An 18,001-nucleotide genomic window follows, 5' to 3' on the forward strand; every position below is an offset into this window, starting at 1 on the left:
AACAAACGACCCTTATGGTCTTCATGCACGAAGAAAGATAGAAGGTAATGTTGCAACACATTTAAAATCTACGAACATAAAACATCTGTAACACAAAAAAGCAAACATAATTTTAATAAAGCCAATAATTATTGCCTCTTGTGAGCACTACCAGCCTTTGTGTGAGAGAGCTCTCACAGCATAGGATACTGTGATACTTCTAAATTAACAGAGGGAGGGTATCTGTTGGTAGAAGAGTCAGAATTCAAATATTTCAGAGTAAAAGGCTTATCTAGAAGTAATGTGTCTAATTTATCTTTTTTCATAATCATCTCTCTAAAAAAGAGAAGTGCATTTTGTTTGATAACTACAGTACTGATATTCAGCAATAACTTAACATTCCATTATCGCTCTCAATAACAGCATATTCAATAAAATTTTAAAGAACACATTAGTGAGAAGAGAGAAAAAAAATCTATCTCCAGGACCAGACACTCCTTTTCTTAAAGCTTTGTTTTGCTCCTTCAAACATTGTGTGCCTTCTCTGAACCTTGTTCATAGACCTGGGGTTGGTGAAGATATTTCATGTGAAGCATCAGAGACGTTTCCAAGGAAAACAGTGTTTATTAATATGCAGGACTAAAAAGGGAGGTAATATCATCAGGTTCATTTTTCAAGTGGTTAAACAGGAGCCCTGGGATGTTAAACACCCTAACCAAGGCCACATTCCCGACAGATGGTGACCCCAAGGCTACACTCTCAATGGCAGACTAATGTCTCTCTAAGGACATTAAAGACCGTAGCTGTTGCTCATTATCCACTTGCATAATCATTCACTTTGTGTGTGTATTTATTTGCATTGACTGAGTATCAACTGCTCTCTCTAGCATTGCAAATAGATATGGTTACAGAGGCATTATGTATTAGAGATGGGGCAAAATAACTCAACAAAATCTAATTATGTCAGATGATAATAGTAATATCATCTCTATAGGAATAAATGTAACTTAGGAAAATAAGCTTCATTTCAATGACTTTCTCACCAGGGTGAAGTTTGACTAGATACAGGAAGGAAAATATTGAATGTACTGCAACAGCTATGTGAATTCCATGAAATAGAAGCATAAAATTCTTCAAGATAGTACTGCTGTCAGAATACACGATTAGTAAATTGCATTTCTTCTTGAAATGGGAGAATCAAGTCCTAGTAGAAATAAAGTATCAATGGTTTGTTTATTCATCAGAACATTTAAAAAGCCAAACTTGTTGTTAAATTAATTTGCTATTAAATATGAAAAAATCCACATGTTCTTTGAGCACTCAAATTTATAAAAGTAAACACAGCTCAAAGTTAGGAAGTATAGGAGTGCCTGGATGGAGGTGGGTGGTCCTTGGACTTCCCACAGGGCAGGGAACCCTGATCCCTCTTTGGGCTGACAAGGGAGGGGGACTTGGCTGGGGGAGGGGGAGGGAAATGAAAGGCGGTGGCGGGAAGAGACAGAAATCTTTAATAAATAAATAAATTTAAAAAAGAGTACTCTTTCATTCTCTTACTTTCTCTCTGATATGTACATCTCTCTCTCTCTCTCTCTCTCTCTCTCTCTNAGGCGGTGGCGGGAAGAGACAGAAATCTTTAATAAATAAATAAATTAAAAAAAGAGTACTCTTTCATTCTCTTACTTTCTCTCTGATATATACACCTCTCTCTCTCTCTCTCTCTCTCTCTCTCTCTCTCTCTGTGTGTGTGTGTGTGTGTGTGTGTGTGTGTGTGTGAAGAAAGATCAGCCCTAAAAAAGTAGACAAGTTGGATTTTGTAGGGACATTCAATTCAAAGATTTTAGCAGAAAGTGCTGACAGACGTTGGAGTATTTCAGATCATAGTCTAGCGTGCTAATAAATAATAATAAATAATATTTCTGGTAGACATCTCTAGGAAGATGAGAAGATGAGTATTTTATTGCTCTGGATTTTATCCAGCTCAATTAAGGCAGTGTACATCACACAGTTCATTCAAATCAATAAATCACTATAACTCCGCTTATGGTTAAATAGTGCCCCCAACTCTCATAATTCTATCTAAAGAAACTGAAGTTTCCGTTGGGAAAATGAAGTGGGTATAACAATTTTATGTGACTAGATGGAGAACAAACATGGAGATGTAATAGCTCTGTACTTTTTATGATATATAATTACACATGAAAGTCACTTACCTGACTCTCTGAAGTGCTGTAGCTTGCTGAACTTCACTTGAATAAAGTTCATATAAATACTTATGAAGAATTTGATATAGAATTTTAGGTAAGCAGTTAAAAACTAGAATTGTTTTGAGTTCCTGACATGGACAGGTGTATGATCCAGGTTTTTGCTACTCTACTCTATGCTACTAATTTATATAATATTTATATTTACTTCCTGATATTCATAGCAGTTATTTTTAGTTTAAATATGTGGTCAAAATACAACATAAGGCTATTTGAGTAATAGCCTTCATGGGACAAAAGTCTTTGTGGGAGGACAAAATGGTGGAGACTACTTCAGTACACTACTTACTGTTTTCTGATTGATGGAGAACTGATTCGCCATGACACATCTGCCAGACCATACTGTGGTTTGGGAAGACCACATCTTTCGACCACCCCCTTATTTTCAGCTCTGTCTGCTTCTTCACTCAGCATAACTTACTGATCTTTTATGTTTCAAGTGCTGAAGCTCAAGCAATTGACCACCTTACCTGAGGCTGTGGAACTTCTTACTGGGTGTTGCACTTCTACCACTAAATATTTTTATGTACTTATCCGTCACCAGAAAAGAAAATTCCATGACAAAGTTAGACCTAGATAAATAACTAGCTTCATATCCTCATTCATAACTCATATCCATTACCTGCCTTTGGTATATATTTCATAGTTCAGTATCCAAGTAACATGGAGAAACATAGATAAGGAAGAGAGGGTTGTCACTATGGGAACAACTTTGGATCAAAAATACTGTTGATCCAGATCTTTCCAGGAGTGCAGCATTCCATGTTCACACCCTTCTAGGTGTGGTATGACTTCTCATTACTCATAAATCTAAAGACATTATTTAGTATATAAATAAGGCTTACAGTGCCTATGTCTACAGGTCTCACTAAAGCAGATGGAGATCTTTGACTTCCAGATGTTACATTGTTTTACATAAAGTAATGGGAAGAAGCTGAAGACTTTCTTAGGGATAAGAAAAGAAAAGACTTTCTAATCCCGGTATTGAGGGTGGATGGAGCATAGTCAGCTGTTTGCCCTGAAGATGTGTAGGGTGTCCAGGGTGTAGATGTCATGGAGAGTCCTGCCATGCTGGGTTGGAAATGGCAGAAAGTGGGCTCATGGGGCAGGTCTCACAATCAGGCAGGAGACTGCTCCTCTGAAGTCCCAGACAACAATTATACTGAGGAATTAAGTGTAAAGAATACAACTTGAAAAGTCATGAAAATTAAAGGAAGAAAGAATTACTCTGACTTGAATAAGGAATCTAGTGAAAACATTCAAGACATCTGTAAAATTGTTGGCCGGTCAGACAGACATGAAACTTCTACCACGGTTTTGCCTGCTCCATGTGTCCTGTTGCCATACTGAGGATGACACAGTATTTTACCTGAATGCCTTCTGACCCTGTTGACAACCACAATAGCAGTGCTTGCTATTTGGAACTGTTTATTATGACTTTGTGGAAAGGTTAACTTTGTTTTATAGACAGGATCAAGCATGAAAACTAGAATAAGACACATGTCCCTTGATAGTTAATCTTACCTTCAAGGGCTCCTATCAATGAATATTGAAAAGATTTTGATAGATCATAAGAGATGTTAAAATATGGCGCTCAATTCTACAACAATTCCTGGTAACTGCTGTGAGTAAAAGTGGCCGTTCTGTGCTGCCCTTTGGTCAGTCATCCCTAGGCTAAGGTCTGATCTTTAGCCTTACACTCATTCCCCATTGGAGCTGTCCTGAGAGACAAACAGCCAAGCATTCCCGGAGCTCTGAGATCTGGCACAGCTGTGTTGTTTGAACTTAGGCTCTGCCTTTCTGGCCTAGTTCCCAGGCTCATTTACATTCTTGTTTATTTATTTAACATTCCACATGCTCTTCAGCTGACTGCTATGAGACTATGACTATTTTGGTTTTGATTTTTAAAAATAGACTTATTCCTTAAGAATTTTATAAATGTATTTTGATCAGATCCACTCTGTATGTCCCTATCCACCAGCTCCTTCCAGACATCCCACTACACCCCCTTCTGACTTCATGACATCCTCTCTCCTCTTCTTTTTCTCCCTCCAATTCAATGAGAGAGTGTTTCTTTGGGCTGGAGAGATGGCTCAGAGGTTAAGAGCACTGGCTGCTCTTCCAGAAGTCCTGAGTTCAATTCCCAGCAGCCACATGATGAATCATAACTGTATCTAGTGCCCATATCTCGTTTGGAGGCATACATGCAGGCAGAACACTGTATACATAATAAATAAATAAATATTTTAAAAGAAAAATAAAGCTGGCTCCTTCTCCCCCAGCAGGCATCAACTGTCAATAATGCCTCAGCTAGGGGTAAGTCCTCCATCCGTGCTGGGATGTTGACTGACTTGATATCATACAGGTTAGATATAGGCAACCACAGGTTCCCTGTGTTCAGTGGTCCTTTTCAAACCCAGGAAGCACAACAGCCCTCTTCAACCCTTGGCTCTTAAATCCTTCTAGATTGCAGTTCTTTAACAGGAACAATGCAATTTTGAGGCTGGACAGATGCAAAGATAACATGTCTAACTTCAAGACTTGTGCTGTACCATGACATTGATTCTGCTCACAGAATTATTGCTGTTTGGAAGTGTTTATTATGACTTTGTGGAAAGGTTAACCTGTACTAATGGAGTCCTTTCTGAAAAATCCTTTCTTCTACCAATGAATTACCACCTATTTTTTTCTCTTTTGTCAAATTCAATGTATTCGGGCTTATGTGCGTATACGTTTGGACTTGAGTTTTGCACAAGCTGATAGCTGTGCATCTGCTTTCATTCTTCTATATGTAGCTATTCAGCTTGACCAGCGCCATTTGTCGAAGATACTTTCTTATCTCCAGTGTACACTTTTGGCTCTTGGTAAAAAGCCAGACATCCATGTAGAGCCTGAGAAATATGGGCCCATTTCCACCTTGCAGGGAGGTTACTCAAAGGATTGATAAGCACAGTTGCAAGTCCCAACAAAGGATGTGATTGCTTGGTTATTTTAACATTAAAATAGCTCATTCTAGTAGGTCCATGCTATCCCAGCAGGTGGCCAGGATATGCAAATGTAGTTCTGCTCCTTCTTTTATAACTATGAGATCACCTGAGGAAGGCAGTTTTCAGCATCTGTGATCTAGTGCAGCTTTGCTACCTAGACAACAGAATGCTAATGATTTGATGTCTCAGAGTGATAAAGTGACTGATTGTGTGAGTTATCTTTTGTATCTTGTTAATAAAGTCTTTTGTTACCCCCTCCCCATTGATATTGGGTATAAAAGTTGTGGAAAAATAAACGCGGGCAAATTTCAGGATTTCAGAAATCACTAGGATACCCTCCCAGTATTATTCCATAAATACCATTTTTATATAGGAAGGCTACTGGTTTATGTGTGCTAATTTTGAAACCTGTGACTTAACTGAAAGTGTTTATCATCTGTTGGAGTTTCCTTGGCAGAGTCTCTAGGGCATTTTATGTACAAATAATATCACTTGCAAAGAAGACCTAAATTCTCTCTTCCATTCTTTCTCTATGAGTTGTTTGTTTGACCTGATGAACACTTTTGATTTAGCATTTGCTTTCATTTTGGCCACTTTTCCTTTCTCTAAATAAATTCCAATTCTTTGTTAAAGTGCATCTTCTTATGTTTAATTGTTTGTGTTTTCACAGTCTTCTTTAAGGCATGTATCCATAACCCCTAAGGTCCTTGAGCTTATTCATAATTGCAACTTGAAGTTCTTGTCTTGGAGGAATGCTGAAACACAAGACAGGAACTTCAAATTACAGTTATGAGTAAGTTCCAGGATGCACTTTAACAAAGGATTGGAACTTAACTCTGTCCTCTTCTCTGCCAACACTGGTTCAAGACACACCGGACAGTTCAACACCACAAATCCTGGTTAGGAGTAAAGCGACCAGCTACCCCAGGAAGTGAACAGCTCCCAGCTATCTCAGCCCCCCAGAAAGACTTCAATGCCCAGAAATAAACAGGAAGCAGTCTTGAGAATCTGCCATCCCAATTCCCTCAACCTGCTATGCCTACCTCCCCTGGGACTTCACCATTGGTACCAGCTTTTTCTACATCAAAGACACCTGCCAGCTCTTCTGGATCAAAAACACCTGCTAACTAAAATCTGGCTTCATCTGCTATTGTGTCCCATCCCATGGCTAGCCCCATTTCATAGGGCGAATATAACAATACTTTTTTCTCCTAGCCACCTGCCTTCACATCTCCCTCAAAAGGCAGAGGCCTGAGGACTATAGCTGAAAGACCTCTGGATAGGGGAGACTCTCACTCAAGTCTTGGGATAGCATGGCCCCCAGGAATTCACGAGAGACGGTCCTTGCTGCAATCACACGAGGTTTATTGACAGGTACCAGCGCTGGGCCTGAGACTCATATCCCAGGCAGGGGAAGAGTTCAACCTCAAGTAGCTTGAAGAGGGTGTATTTAAGGGAAGAAACCACAAATTAGTAATCCAAAGGGGGTAGGGAGGGTGTCATTGGACAATTCTGAAAACACCAGTAATAATCACAAGGGGGTAACTCCCTGTTTCTCATGATTATTCGAAAGATTATAATCTAACTTTATCTTCAACTAGTTCCTGAAACAGAGTCACCGAACCAGTTAATCTAGATTTCTGATTTTTCTCTCCCTGATTAGATTTTTGGCTCTATTTTTTTCTGCTGGGGGGGGGATCTGGATTTATCCAGGTCTTTCACAAGAAACAGGATGCTGCTCCAACCATGCCTTTCACTGAGTTTGAGCAGGCCAACTTTCAGCTCCACCCCCACCCCCCCACACACACACATGTCGTCTCATGCCCAGCAGCCAGACTTGAGTCTATGCCCCTTTTTCCAAAGAGAGCCTAAAATGTTGGTCATAATTATCACCTCAACTTCCTGTCACCCTTATATCCAAAGAGTCTGGAATGTGATGTTAAGTTGGGAGTCATCCCTGCCCCTGGCATCCACCCTAGCCCGCAAACCCCTGGCCTGAGAGTTGTGTTGGTCTAGACTCCAATTCCCAGAATGCCACGTTCTCACCCTTCCCCCAGGGAGGGTCAGGACCACTCCCACAGGGTATTTAAGCAGATACCCAGAGGAGGAAGATGTGGTCCTGGGTTTTGCATGTGCTCCCCGGTTTTCTGTCTCCCCTGCCATGCTCTCAGCCACCCGAGAGTCTTGCATTTAATAAAACATGGGCATGTTAACTTGGTTTGATTTGGCTCGATTGGTTTTCTTTGTGTCAGCAGAGCAGCTCGTTTTAGGATTTTTCCTAACAGGCAGGATTTGGGATCTGGCTCCTCTGAGGTCAGCAGAGGCAGGTATGGGTCTAGGTTCCCTGGGTCCAGGCATGAAAGTTGACAGGATCCATGGGAATATAGTTGGACTGAGAAGATGGGCAGGGGAAGTCCAGCTACAGCTCCAGTCCAAGTGCGGGTATGCTAAAGAGAATGTATCAGAGCATCAGAAGGTAAGCTCAGCTAACCTACTTAGGTGCCATCCAAGTGTGATGGCTGTTAAGTCCCTGGTAAAGAGGCGTTCTGCAGGGAGGTGGGTGGGAAACCACAAAGGAGTGGATTGGGTTTAAGAGGAGTGTCTGTGAGGAAGCAAAAAACTATTAGGGAAGTGATGGGCCTGGGTCTGTACCAGGAGGCCAAGTCCCAAGGGGACAGACGTATTTTTGGAGGAGGGGCTGAAGCAAGCAGAGGTCTAAGTGCCTATTTCATATTAAATTATAAAGTGGTGAAGATAATGAATAGAATATAGATAAAGAGTCAAACAGGATGTAGATCATTAGGAGAATAATTTTCTTGCTAAATGAAAAACTGAAGATCAGAGATTGAAGCAGGAGGTGTTGCCTGGAGGGGCAAGATCTTTGTAAATGGAATGTCAATCATATAGGAAACAGTCACAGAAACTGACAAATGGGATTCGGTGAAGGTGATAAAATCTTCTGAACAGCAAGGAGACTATCAGAGGGATCGGTGAGGATAAAAACTCTGTACAGCAAGCAGACTATCAGCAGAACATACAGCCACTCTACAGGATGGGAGAAAATTCGTTCTTGGTAAACTCAGACAGGCAATTGAGATTTAGGATATATAAAGAACCACAAAGATGAAACACCAAAATGAAAAACAGAACACACCAATTCATAAATGGGTCAATGTATTGAACAGACAGCTCTCAGAAGAAGGGACATAATTGGTCAAATAATATTTTTAAACCTGCTCTAACATCCTTAGACATTACATAAATTCAGATTAAAAGTACTTTGAGGTTCTATCTTATCCCAATCAGAATGTCTGTCATTAAGAAAATAGCTAACATACAAATACAGATATGAGAAAAGAGTGACTGTTATTCACTGTTGACGGGAAGGTGAACTGGCAGAGCCACTGTGGAATTGAGTGTGGAGATTTCTCTAAAAACTAAAATAGAATTACTGTATGGACCAGTTACACTTGTCCTGGCATTTATACAAAGGACTCTATGTCTACAACAGATACGTACACATTCATAGTCATTGGGGCTGTATTCCCAATAGCCAAAAGAACTCTCCTAGACATCTGTCGACTGATGAATAGATAACAAAAATGTATGACTAAAAAATGTACAAAAGAAAACTTGACACAGCTATAAAGAAAAATGAAATTATGAAATCTAGAGGCAAATGGATAAAATTGGCAAGAGTGAGGTCATTCAGGAAAACAAATACAGTGTTGTTCATTTGCAGATACAATCTTTACATTTTACATCTGTGCATTTATAGGGATATGTGGGTATAGGTTATAAAGCTAGAAAGAGGCCCATAAGAGAGACAAGTGGTTTTACAGGGGAGTAACAGAACATAAATGACATTAAATTGGAAATGGGAATACTGGGGGCCAGATGGATACAAACAGTCATGGGGAAAGCGAGGTGGGGGAGGAGGACTGGTCAAGGTACTGTATATCTGAAAACGCTACAAGGAAACTTGCTACTTTCTGTGCTATCTTTAAAGCACTGAGAATGGTTTGATCATGTGTTGATATGCACTGATATGCATTTCTCAGGGTGAGTGAACAGGTGTGGTAGATTGCTTTAGAAAACACAGACTGTTGCATACACTGAAGGGGAAAATATTCTGCACAGACCTCATATCTCTGGAGAAAAAATTCACTCAGTGGGGAGGATGCGAGACTTTACTTTTCCTACAAATTATATAGATGTAGATTTTATAGATATAGATACAAATATAGATATTAGCATCAGACACAATCCTTTTCATTGCTGTCTTCTTTGTCATATGAATGGAGTGGTAAGTTCTTTTTAGTACTAAGTTTTCAATATTTAGAAATATACAAGATTTTTTTTTTTTTGGCAGTTGTCAAGCTTTTTAGAGAGTGACTGCAAAGCCGCATCCCGAGGGAGCAAGCTGGTGTCAGAGTCCTGTCTTCTAGGCTGGTATTTGTAAGCAGGGCTTGCTTACATAGCTAACATTTTTAGACTGTCTCACCAGGTAGGCAATCATCCCCATAGCAACAGCACTGTAGCTTCCCACCTTGCCAATGGTGTAGTTTATAAGTACATCAACCTCAACAGCAACATTTCATTCTCTTACAAAAGCAAATCAAGATCAGCATGGCATCAATTCACCACCTCTCTGGTCTTAAGTTGGTCAGGGAACCAGCAGCATCAGATAATGGGCAGAGCTGACCAAGAGCCTCAGTCCTAGGTGAACAGCCTCTGCCCACTGCTGAGCATTTGGGAGAGTTACCTGGACGCCTGGGGCTGTTAAGAAGTCAACAACTTCAAGTTCTCCATCAAGAACTAAGCAGTGCTATATCCCCTGGCCCCCTTGCCATCCTTGTTGACTGATGTTGACTGATGGTACTTGACATGTGAGCCAAATTCTTCCTCCTTTAAGTAGCTTATGTTGTCTGTTTTGCCACCATAATGAGGAAACAAATACCTGATAGAGTGGGACCAGAGGAAGTAGATTGCTTCAGTTTCATTGTTTCCTCTTTCCTATGTTCGCCAAGCAATTAGTGGTCCTTTGACGATTTAAATAAGTAGTTTTGTGACTGATGTTGTAGCCACTAGTCAATCACTTGATGATACTGAGCTGTTAACTGATTATTAAGTAAAACTTAAAAACAGTGTTCCCTCATCCTGGCTGCATTTCACTCTTCAGGGCACTTGACACCCCATATGCAAAGGAAATTTCTATCTTCTCAGAACACCCTAGAAGACAGGACTCTGACACCAGCTTGCTCCCTCGGGATGAGGCTTTGCAGTCACTCTCTAAAACACGATCTCTTGCTTAGTACTTGGGTCGGTTTTTGAAAGTTATTCTTCAAAAGAAGTAAGACATTCTAAATGTTATCATGTACTTTAGCTAGTTTAAGAATTCAGAACTGGATATTAAAAATTTTAAGAAATCCTTGTGCTTAAGAACTAAGGGTGAATATCAGGGCGATTTCCGTGTGCACAGAGTCCTGTAGTAGGACAACAAAGACTCTAGAACAATCTTCTCACCTTCACCTTTGAACCCACAATCCTTAACTACCAAATTCCAGCACTAGCCTAGCAACAAAGAGTCACCTAACTCATAACTGAGGTAGAATGTAAACTTCCCAGTATTTTCAGTATTTTGTGAGGCATGTTGTAAATCATTCAAGACCATTAATTAATTTCTGTTCCTTGGGATTTAAATGGTATCTGCATCAACACCTTGCAAGCTTCCGTGGGACTTGAGTTTTCTTAGGATTAACTTTTCCCACTGGCCCAAAAGGATCTAAGCTAATAACTGTAGGCAGCTGAACAAGCTTACGGATTACTTTAAGATTCCTGTTTGCTTTACAAAGCAAAATGGCATAGTCCTAGATATTAGAATTAAATTAATTTTCTTTGCCTAAGAATAAACAATGTCTCTCCCCAAATGTGAATAAACATTTAGACTAGTGGGTAACTCTGATGGCACTCACTTAATACCAGTGATTTATGCTAATTGCTTTTCCAAGATAATAGCATTTGTGACTTCCTTCGCTACACACAAATCATATTCACTAGCACTTAAGATGGATTATGTGTGAGTTTGCAGTTATTTTCTGAATATTCTGTGAACTCAAAGATATTCGGAATATGCTTGGCATGTTTTAATTTGTTTTTAATTTAATGTTCCCTCTCTTCAGAATCATTGCATGTATTTGATTTTATATTTTCAAATTCTATAGTTTCAAAAATCTCTATTATGAAGCCTAATCAATAAAGACATGATTTCATATTATAGTATATAAATAAAAATCTACCTCTCAGTTGTATTTATGAACCTGTGATTTTTTTATCATTCTCAAAATTTGTTTAAAACCCCAAATAAACCAATCCAAAAAGAAAAAAAAATGATAAAGTACTAAAATATTCAAGGCAGCGCAACCCTGGCAGGTCCTCTGAAGGACAGACAGACACACCATACAGAGAGAACTTGGGTATAGAGTTTATTTAGTAGGTATCGGAAAGGTTGTAAGTATAAGGGGGTTATGGAGGGAAGAGATAAAGATAGAGAGATAATGGGGAGAGAGGAAAGGAGAGAGAAGGGAAGAAGGGGGAAGGGAAGGAAGGGAGAGCAATGGTTATCTCTTCAGAGGGCAGAGAGAGAGACAGAGAGAAGGCTTGAGAAAAAGAAAATTAGGACTTTACTCTCAAGATGGAAGTTTAGATCTCACAGGAAAAAAATCAAGATGACTCAAAGTTCCGTACATGTGTTATGTCATCTTTCCAAAGATCTCACAAAAGAAAAGCAAGAAGTCAGTGCTGGATTAGGATGTTTGGGGAACATGTAAACAGTTTATAAAGTCTCGAAAGTCTTAAGGCATCCCATACATTCTAGAATTTGGGTATTCCCTTAGGAAGAAGAGTGAACAGGAATCAAAAAGCCTAGTGGAAATGGTCTGCTGTGTATGTTGTTTCCAACACAGAGTAAGGGAGGAACAAAAGACTGTTTCAGGGGAAGGACATGCCTCTCTGCTGACTACATGGAGAGATCTCTAGATGTTGACCATCTGTCTGAAGCACAGTTCTTCTGGAGAACTCCGTCCCATCATTATTGATTCCTGTTACAATTCTCAAATTATCCGGTTCTTCTCAGGAACAAGGAGTAGCATCTCAACTAAATAAAGTTACTCACGTCCCTTCCGTTGAGCACTGAATAGTTTGTAAGAGTCTAAAAAATCACTGGACACTGAGGAGATTATTATTTTCTTTGTTACATGGATCTCATATAAAATGTTATATGTAAGCTTCATTATTACCCTGTATAGCTCTAGGGGAAATTTTCTTTTTATACGGATAATGCCTTCTTGCATATATATACAGTGTACTGAAATATACTCAATAAAAGGACTTTTTTACAATATTACTCTTGCAAATGAAAATTAAGTGAAAGTTATCTTCATTTTGTGAATCTTTAGTGCATATGTGCATGTGTCTATACGTATGTGTGTGATGATATTCTATTTGTCTTTTAAAAAATAAAGAATGCCTGAACGTCAGAATACAGAGCTAAGCCACTAGAGACCAGGAAGTGGTAGCACACACCTTTAATACCAGGACTTGGGAGGCAGACACCAATGAATTTCTATGAACTCAAGGCCACCCTGAACTACACAAGATTGAATCTGTCTAAAAGAAAAGAAGAGCTCACACAAAGGTGATCTCAGCATTTGGGATCCCACACCTTGAATCCCAGAACTAGGAAGGTGGAGACAGGAGTGATATGGCTGGGCAGAGAGAGGAATATAAGGCAGTATAGTCTGAGGCAGCACTCTTCAGCTGACTGTCTGAGGATGCAGTTTGAGGACGGGATCGTTTGGTCTGAGCATTGGTAGAGGTAAGAACGCTAGTGGCTGGCTACTCTGCTTCCCTAATTCTTCAGCTTTCACTCCCTGATAGCTGACTTCAAATTGTTATTATTAAGAACAATTATAATTCATGCTACGTGTGTGTGGTTGTATATATGTGCATGTGTTTACCAGAAGACTCTACTTCTGTTTGGGGAGGTCAGAGAAGAAATGTGAGTTTATTAGGAAAACCTTCCAGGTCCCTTGAATTATGGTTTCTCAATTACCTGAAGCTTTCCACCTAAACCAGACTGTCTGGCTAATTATGCCAAGAATCCTTCTGCCCTTATTTTCCCAGAACAGAATTCAAAACCTGTGCCAAATGCCAATATTTTTTTTTCAGTAATTCTGAGGATTGAACTCAGGGCCCTGTGCTTGCAAAATGAGCGTTCTACCAACCAAGCCATCCTCACAGCCTTGTAAATCATTGTTGACTCAGAATTCTCTGGGAAATCACCTTTGATCCAGTTTCTCAATACGCTTCAGGCACAAAAAAGGGAACCGACAAACTCTCTTACAGTTTCGGGTACCTAGCTCCATACCATTTACAATGGCATGACACAGAACATTTGGTGCCTCTCGTCTATCTTCAGCCACTGATTTTTATTTTGCTGAGCAGTAGCTGTGGTGATGGTGCTAGCTTATGAAAGTACCAGAAGGTACTCTACAGGTTTCTGGGGAGAAGGTGAGTACTCTTAGCCAGAGGGAACCCTGTGAACTGCAATAATGGCGTCTGTGGCAAGGTACAATCATGAATGCTATAGCAGCCAATCTTGTGGGGATGACTAATCTCTCAGATTGGATAGAAGGTCTGTCTCCTACCTAGGAGTGAAAAAAATCTGGAGGTTTTAAAAATATTTGTACGGTGCATTTCCCATGAACTATGAGTTAGGAAGACATACAAGGGTGGATGAAGGAATAGAGTCAGGAACTAGGCGGTATTGCCAGGAATAAGGGCATACTGCCAGGATGATCTGCCAGGAACCAGGCAGTGGTGGGAAAGTCTAGCAGGAGCAAGCCAGAGAAAGGGTCTGTGGTGACTGTAGACTGCAACCTTGTATCCTCCCATTTGTAATGAGTCTAGAAAGAGTTTTGAATAGCTCATACAGTGACAGTGACTTATTAAAATAATTGAAGTGTCAATAAAACAACTAGTTCCTTTCAGATGTTGCAAACTACAGATCAGAGAGAAGACGGCAGACGCAAAAGGAACTAAAGGGTTTTCCGAGCCTTTAGGAGATTCAGGGTTAGATGTTTAATGATTAACTTTTATCATAAGTATTACTATTCTGTGGTAAAGATGCTAAATAAAGAGCAAAATTTTGTAGCTTATTTCATCTGTCCAGGAGAGGAAGCCAAAAACATAAAAGAAAGCTATAATAAGGTTTCTTCTGTCCCGTCAGCCACCTCCAAAATAATGATGCAGAGACTTATTAATTATGAAAGCTCAGCCTATAGCTTAGACTTGTTCCTAACTAGCTCTTACTACTTGAATTAAGCCATTTATTTTAATCTGTGTTCTAACATGTGGTGGTACCTCTCTTCAGACTTGCGCCTCCTCTTTCTTCTCACGTCTCCTGGCTTCAGTGTGCCTGGAAAGCGCAGCCCACACACAATATGGGTGGTTCTGCCTGCATCAGATCAAGGCGATCAGATCAGATCTTCAGGTGAACATCTTTACTCAGGTGTTTCTAATTTGTGACACATAAACATTGAAATCAACCAAAATAAACATCAAAGAGCCTGCCTCAGCCTTGTGAGTTATGGAAGCTTCGTCTCTGGGCACTCTGAATGACTTAAAGCACTTCAACCATGGACCACTCTCATCTCATAAGCTGCTTTGACTACTCATTTAACCCCAGGAAGCAGCTCTGTCCATCTTGCAAGTTTTAAGAGATTTCTGGGCTTTGTAAATATGATCTACTTCCTGAGTCTTACGCATCCTTTGGTCAGACAAAATATTCATTTAGAATGAAATAGCTACATAGGCACAAGTCGTTTGTAAATTCACACCTCCAGGAAAGCTCTACAGAAACTGTTTGAAAATACTATGTAATTTATAGAACAGAATGTTGACATTCAATTAAACATGAAAAAAGTAAATCACTGTGATAATTAGATTATTGATATTCCCGAAAGAGAACTGTTAAAGAAGATGTTTTGGGTAGATTATTCAATAATCCCCCCTGCACCGATATTCTATAACAAATTATGAAACCTGCAGATAACTGATTTATGTGGCAAAGACTTTACAAGTATGATTAAGTGCATTGAGATGAAGTCCTGGCCTATGTTTACCAGCCTTGGTTCCAAACGTAAAGAGGAATCCTTTTAAAAGGGGATAGAACAGTGAAGTTGAATGTGCTTGGCAGAGTAAAGATTTTAGGGGTTTCGCCAGGAGCCAAAGGATTCCATCAGTTCCCCAGCTCTTCTAGAGGCAGGATAGCTTTTAGCATAGCTCAAAGCCTAGAAATAATACAGTGTCATGATTTAGGACCTTGGGACTCTAAAATGTGTTATTTTAAAGTCATGACCATTTCATTACAGCGTGTGTAGGAGGTAAACGGTTATTACAAGGGACAGCTTTGCTGTAGTTATTACCTTTGTTCGTTTTTGAGACAGCTTCTTTATCTGCATTTTTTCACAAGCTCATCTTGAACTTGTGGTCTTCCTGCCTCTGTACCCTGAATGCTATGATCTTGGGCTCTAGCATTATACAAAATCACTTTGATCTTTCCTTGAATGTACATTGTCACCCTTGCCAGGTAAAGACAAATTGTTTTCATCATTCAAGAAGCACAGCTGTGGTAAGGGAAACATTTGTCAGATCTGTGACGGGATACCAGGTGCCTGAGTGCAGCTGTATTTCTCTACTAAGGTGACAGCATCTAGGAAAGCCAGTGGATGGAGGAGTTGCTTCCTATGCTTTCTGATGGTCTATGGTTACTATCCATGACCCATCTCTTATTTTACACGCACTATAATAGGATATCTCTAAGTTGTGGCAGGAGTTACAACTCTTTCAAATAACCTTGTGTAGTTTGGGATGTTTTTTCCCTGGCCACTTGGTATGTGATATTATAAATATTATTATAAATAAAGATTTGAATATCCTTGTTAGCAGTAGGTATTTTTTATGGGTTGAAGGTGTAATTTTCTGTCAACACAAGGGCCTCTAGAAGCATATAACGAAGGATGCGTGGGCTGGAGACACGGGTCTTAAATAGGTATGATGTGCATGCTAACTCAGAAAGAGGGAGCTCTGTTGCTTTAAACCACACACGAGGATGATCTGGGCTTGGAGCTGTCATCACTGCTGAGTCCTGCCGCCACTAGAATAGCATGCCAGAGATCCAGAGTCACCAGAGGGAAGAGGCTCCCCTAACAGCATCGCCTAAGCCACAGAAAGTGCTCACCACTTAAGTCAGCAGCCTGCTTTCTGTTCTTGGACTTATTTGAACTGATCATCACTTGGAATGGAAGAGACCGGGAATGATTAAGGAGTATTATTTCTTTTAAGCAAAGGATGAAAGCAAACTCAAAATGTTACATTCCTTGTTTAAAATCTCACAGGTATAGAAGAAAATTAGAATACTATCATAAATAGATCTATCAAGTAACCTGAATAGAAGTTGAGACCTTTGCTAAGATCGGTACCTACATATAATGGCTGAGTCACTTCACCAGTCCCCATGCTTAGAAGTTTCAATGTGTACAGAGTAAAACTTACCCTTTTGCAGACCAGTCATTCTGTGAGTCTTGTCAAATGAGAAGATTCCAGTTCTGTTGTTCTTCATGTGGCTCTTGTTCTATCAGGTCCTCTCCTTTGACCTAAATCCTGGCAACTGACCTGTTTTCTTTACCCAGAGTTCTGTTTTTATCTAGACTGTCATATAAATGGACCAAGCCAGTCTCTTTCACTTTGTGTAATGCATTTGGTAAGGAGAAAGGACCAGGTGTGCCTTCACAGTCAACCCAGGGCAAACAGTTAACTCTGCTTCCAGAATTGTGATAGAATAAACTTTAGTCCAAAGAAATATAAGGAGGAAGTAAGATGCCTTTGGGCATTGCTTGTGAGGTACTGCTCTCCATGGAAGCTGGTGAGCCAAAGGAGAATATAGCCAAATGGAGGGCTATGTTGATCATTCCCAGTTTCAAACAATGAGTAAGAGTACTGTAGAACTGGGCATATATTACCCAGAGCAACAAATTTACTTCTAGAAAATAACATAGAAAATCCATTTTTAAATATGATAAACAATGTAGAAATCTAATCTTGGCTTGTCATAAACTAATTTCTGAATTTAACTCACTAAAAACTAAATCTTATTTCTATTTAGAAAAAAATGCGGAGGCTGGGGTGCAAGCATATTTTATCAACTCCTTAAACGAGCACTCTCCAGAAAATTACAGTTATGAAATATTAGGTATTAAAATTAATTAATTTCAAGAAACATTGGGGAAATAAAAAAGATAAAGGAAAAAAGAAAAAAAAATCTGTATTTTCTAAATAAATCAGAGGGGTGTTTTTTTCCACTGCCTGGATTCTTGGAACAAACAAATTAGAAGATGTTTTTCTATATGAAAAACTACCATTTTTTACAAGAAAATAATGCGTATAAATAAAACAAAATTTTATGGAGTGTGATAGAAATGAGATTTTCTTTTTTTTATTTTTTATTGAAAAAAAATTTCCTCCTCCTCCCAGCCTCCCATTTCCCTCCCTCTCCTTCCACTCATCTCCCCCTCCCTCTCCAGTCCGAAGAGCAGTCAGGGTTCCCTGCCCTGTGGAAAGTCCAAGGTCCTCCCCCCTCCATCCAGGTCTAGGAAGGTGAGCCTCCAAACTGGCTAGGCTCCCACAAAGCCAGACCATGAAGTAAGATCAAAA

This window comes from Alexandromys fortis, unplaced genomic scaffold (assembly GCF_014885135.2).
Source record: "Alexandromys fortis isolate MF-2015 unplaced genomic scaffold, M_Fortis_MF-2015_v1.1 scaffold_28, whole genome shotgun sequence".
Lineage (NCBI taxonomy): Eukaryota > Metazoa > Chordata > Mammalia > Rodentia > Cricetidae > Alexandromys > Alexandromys fortis.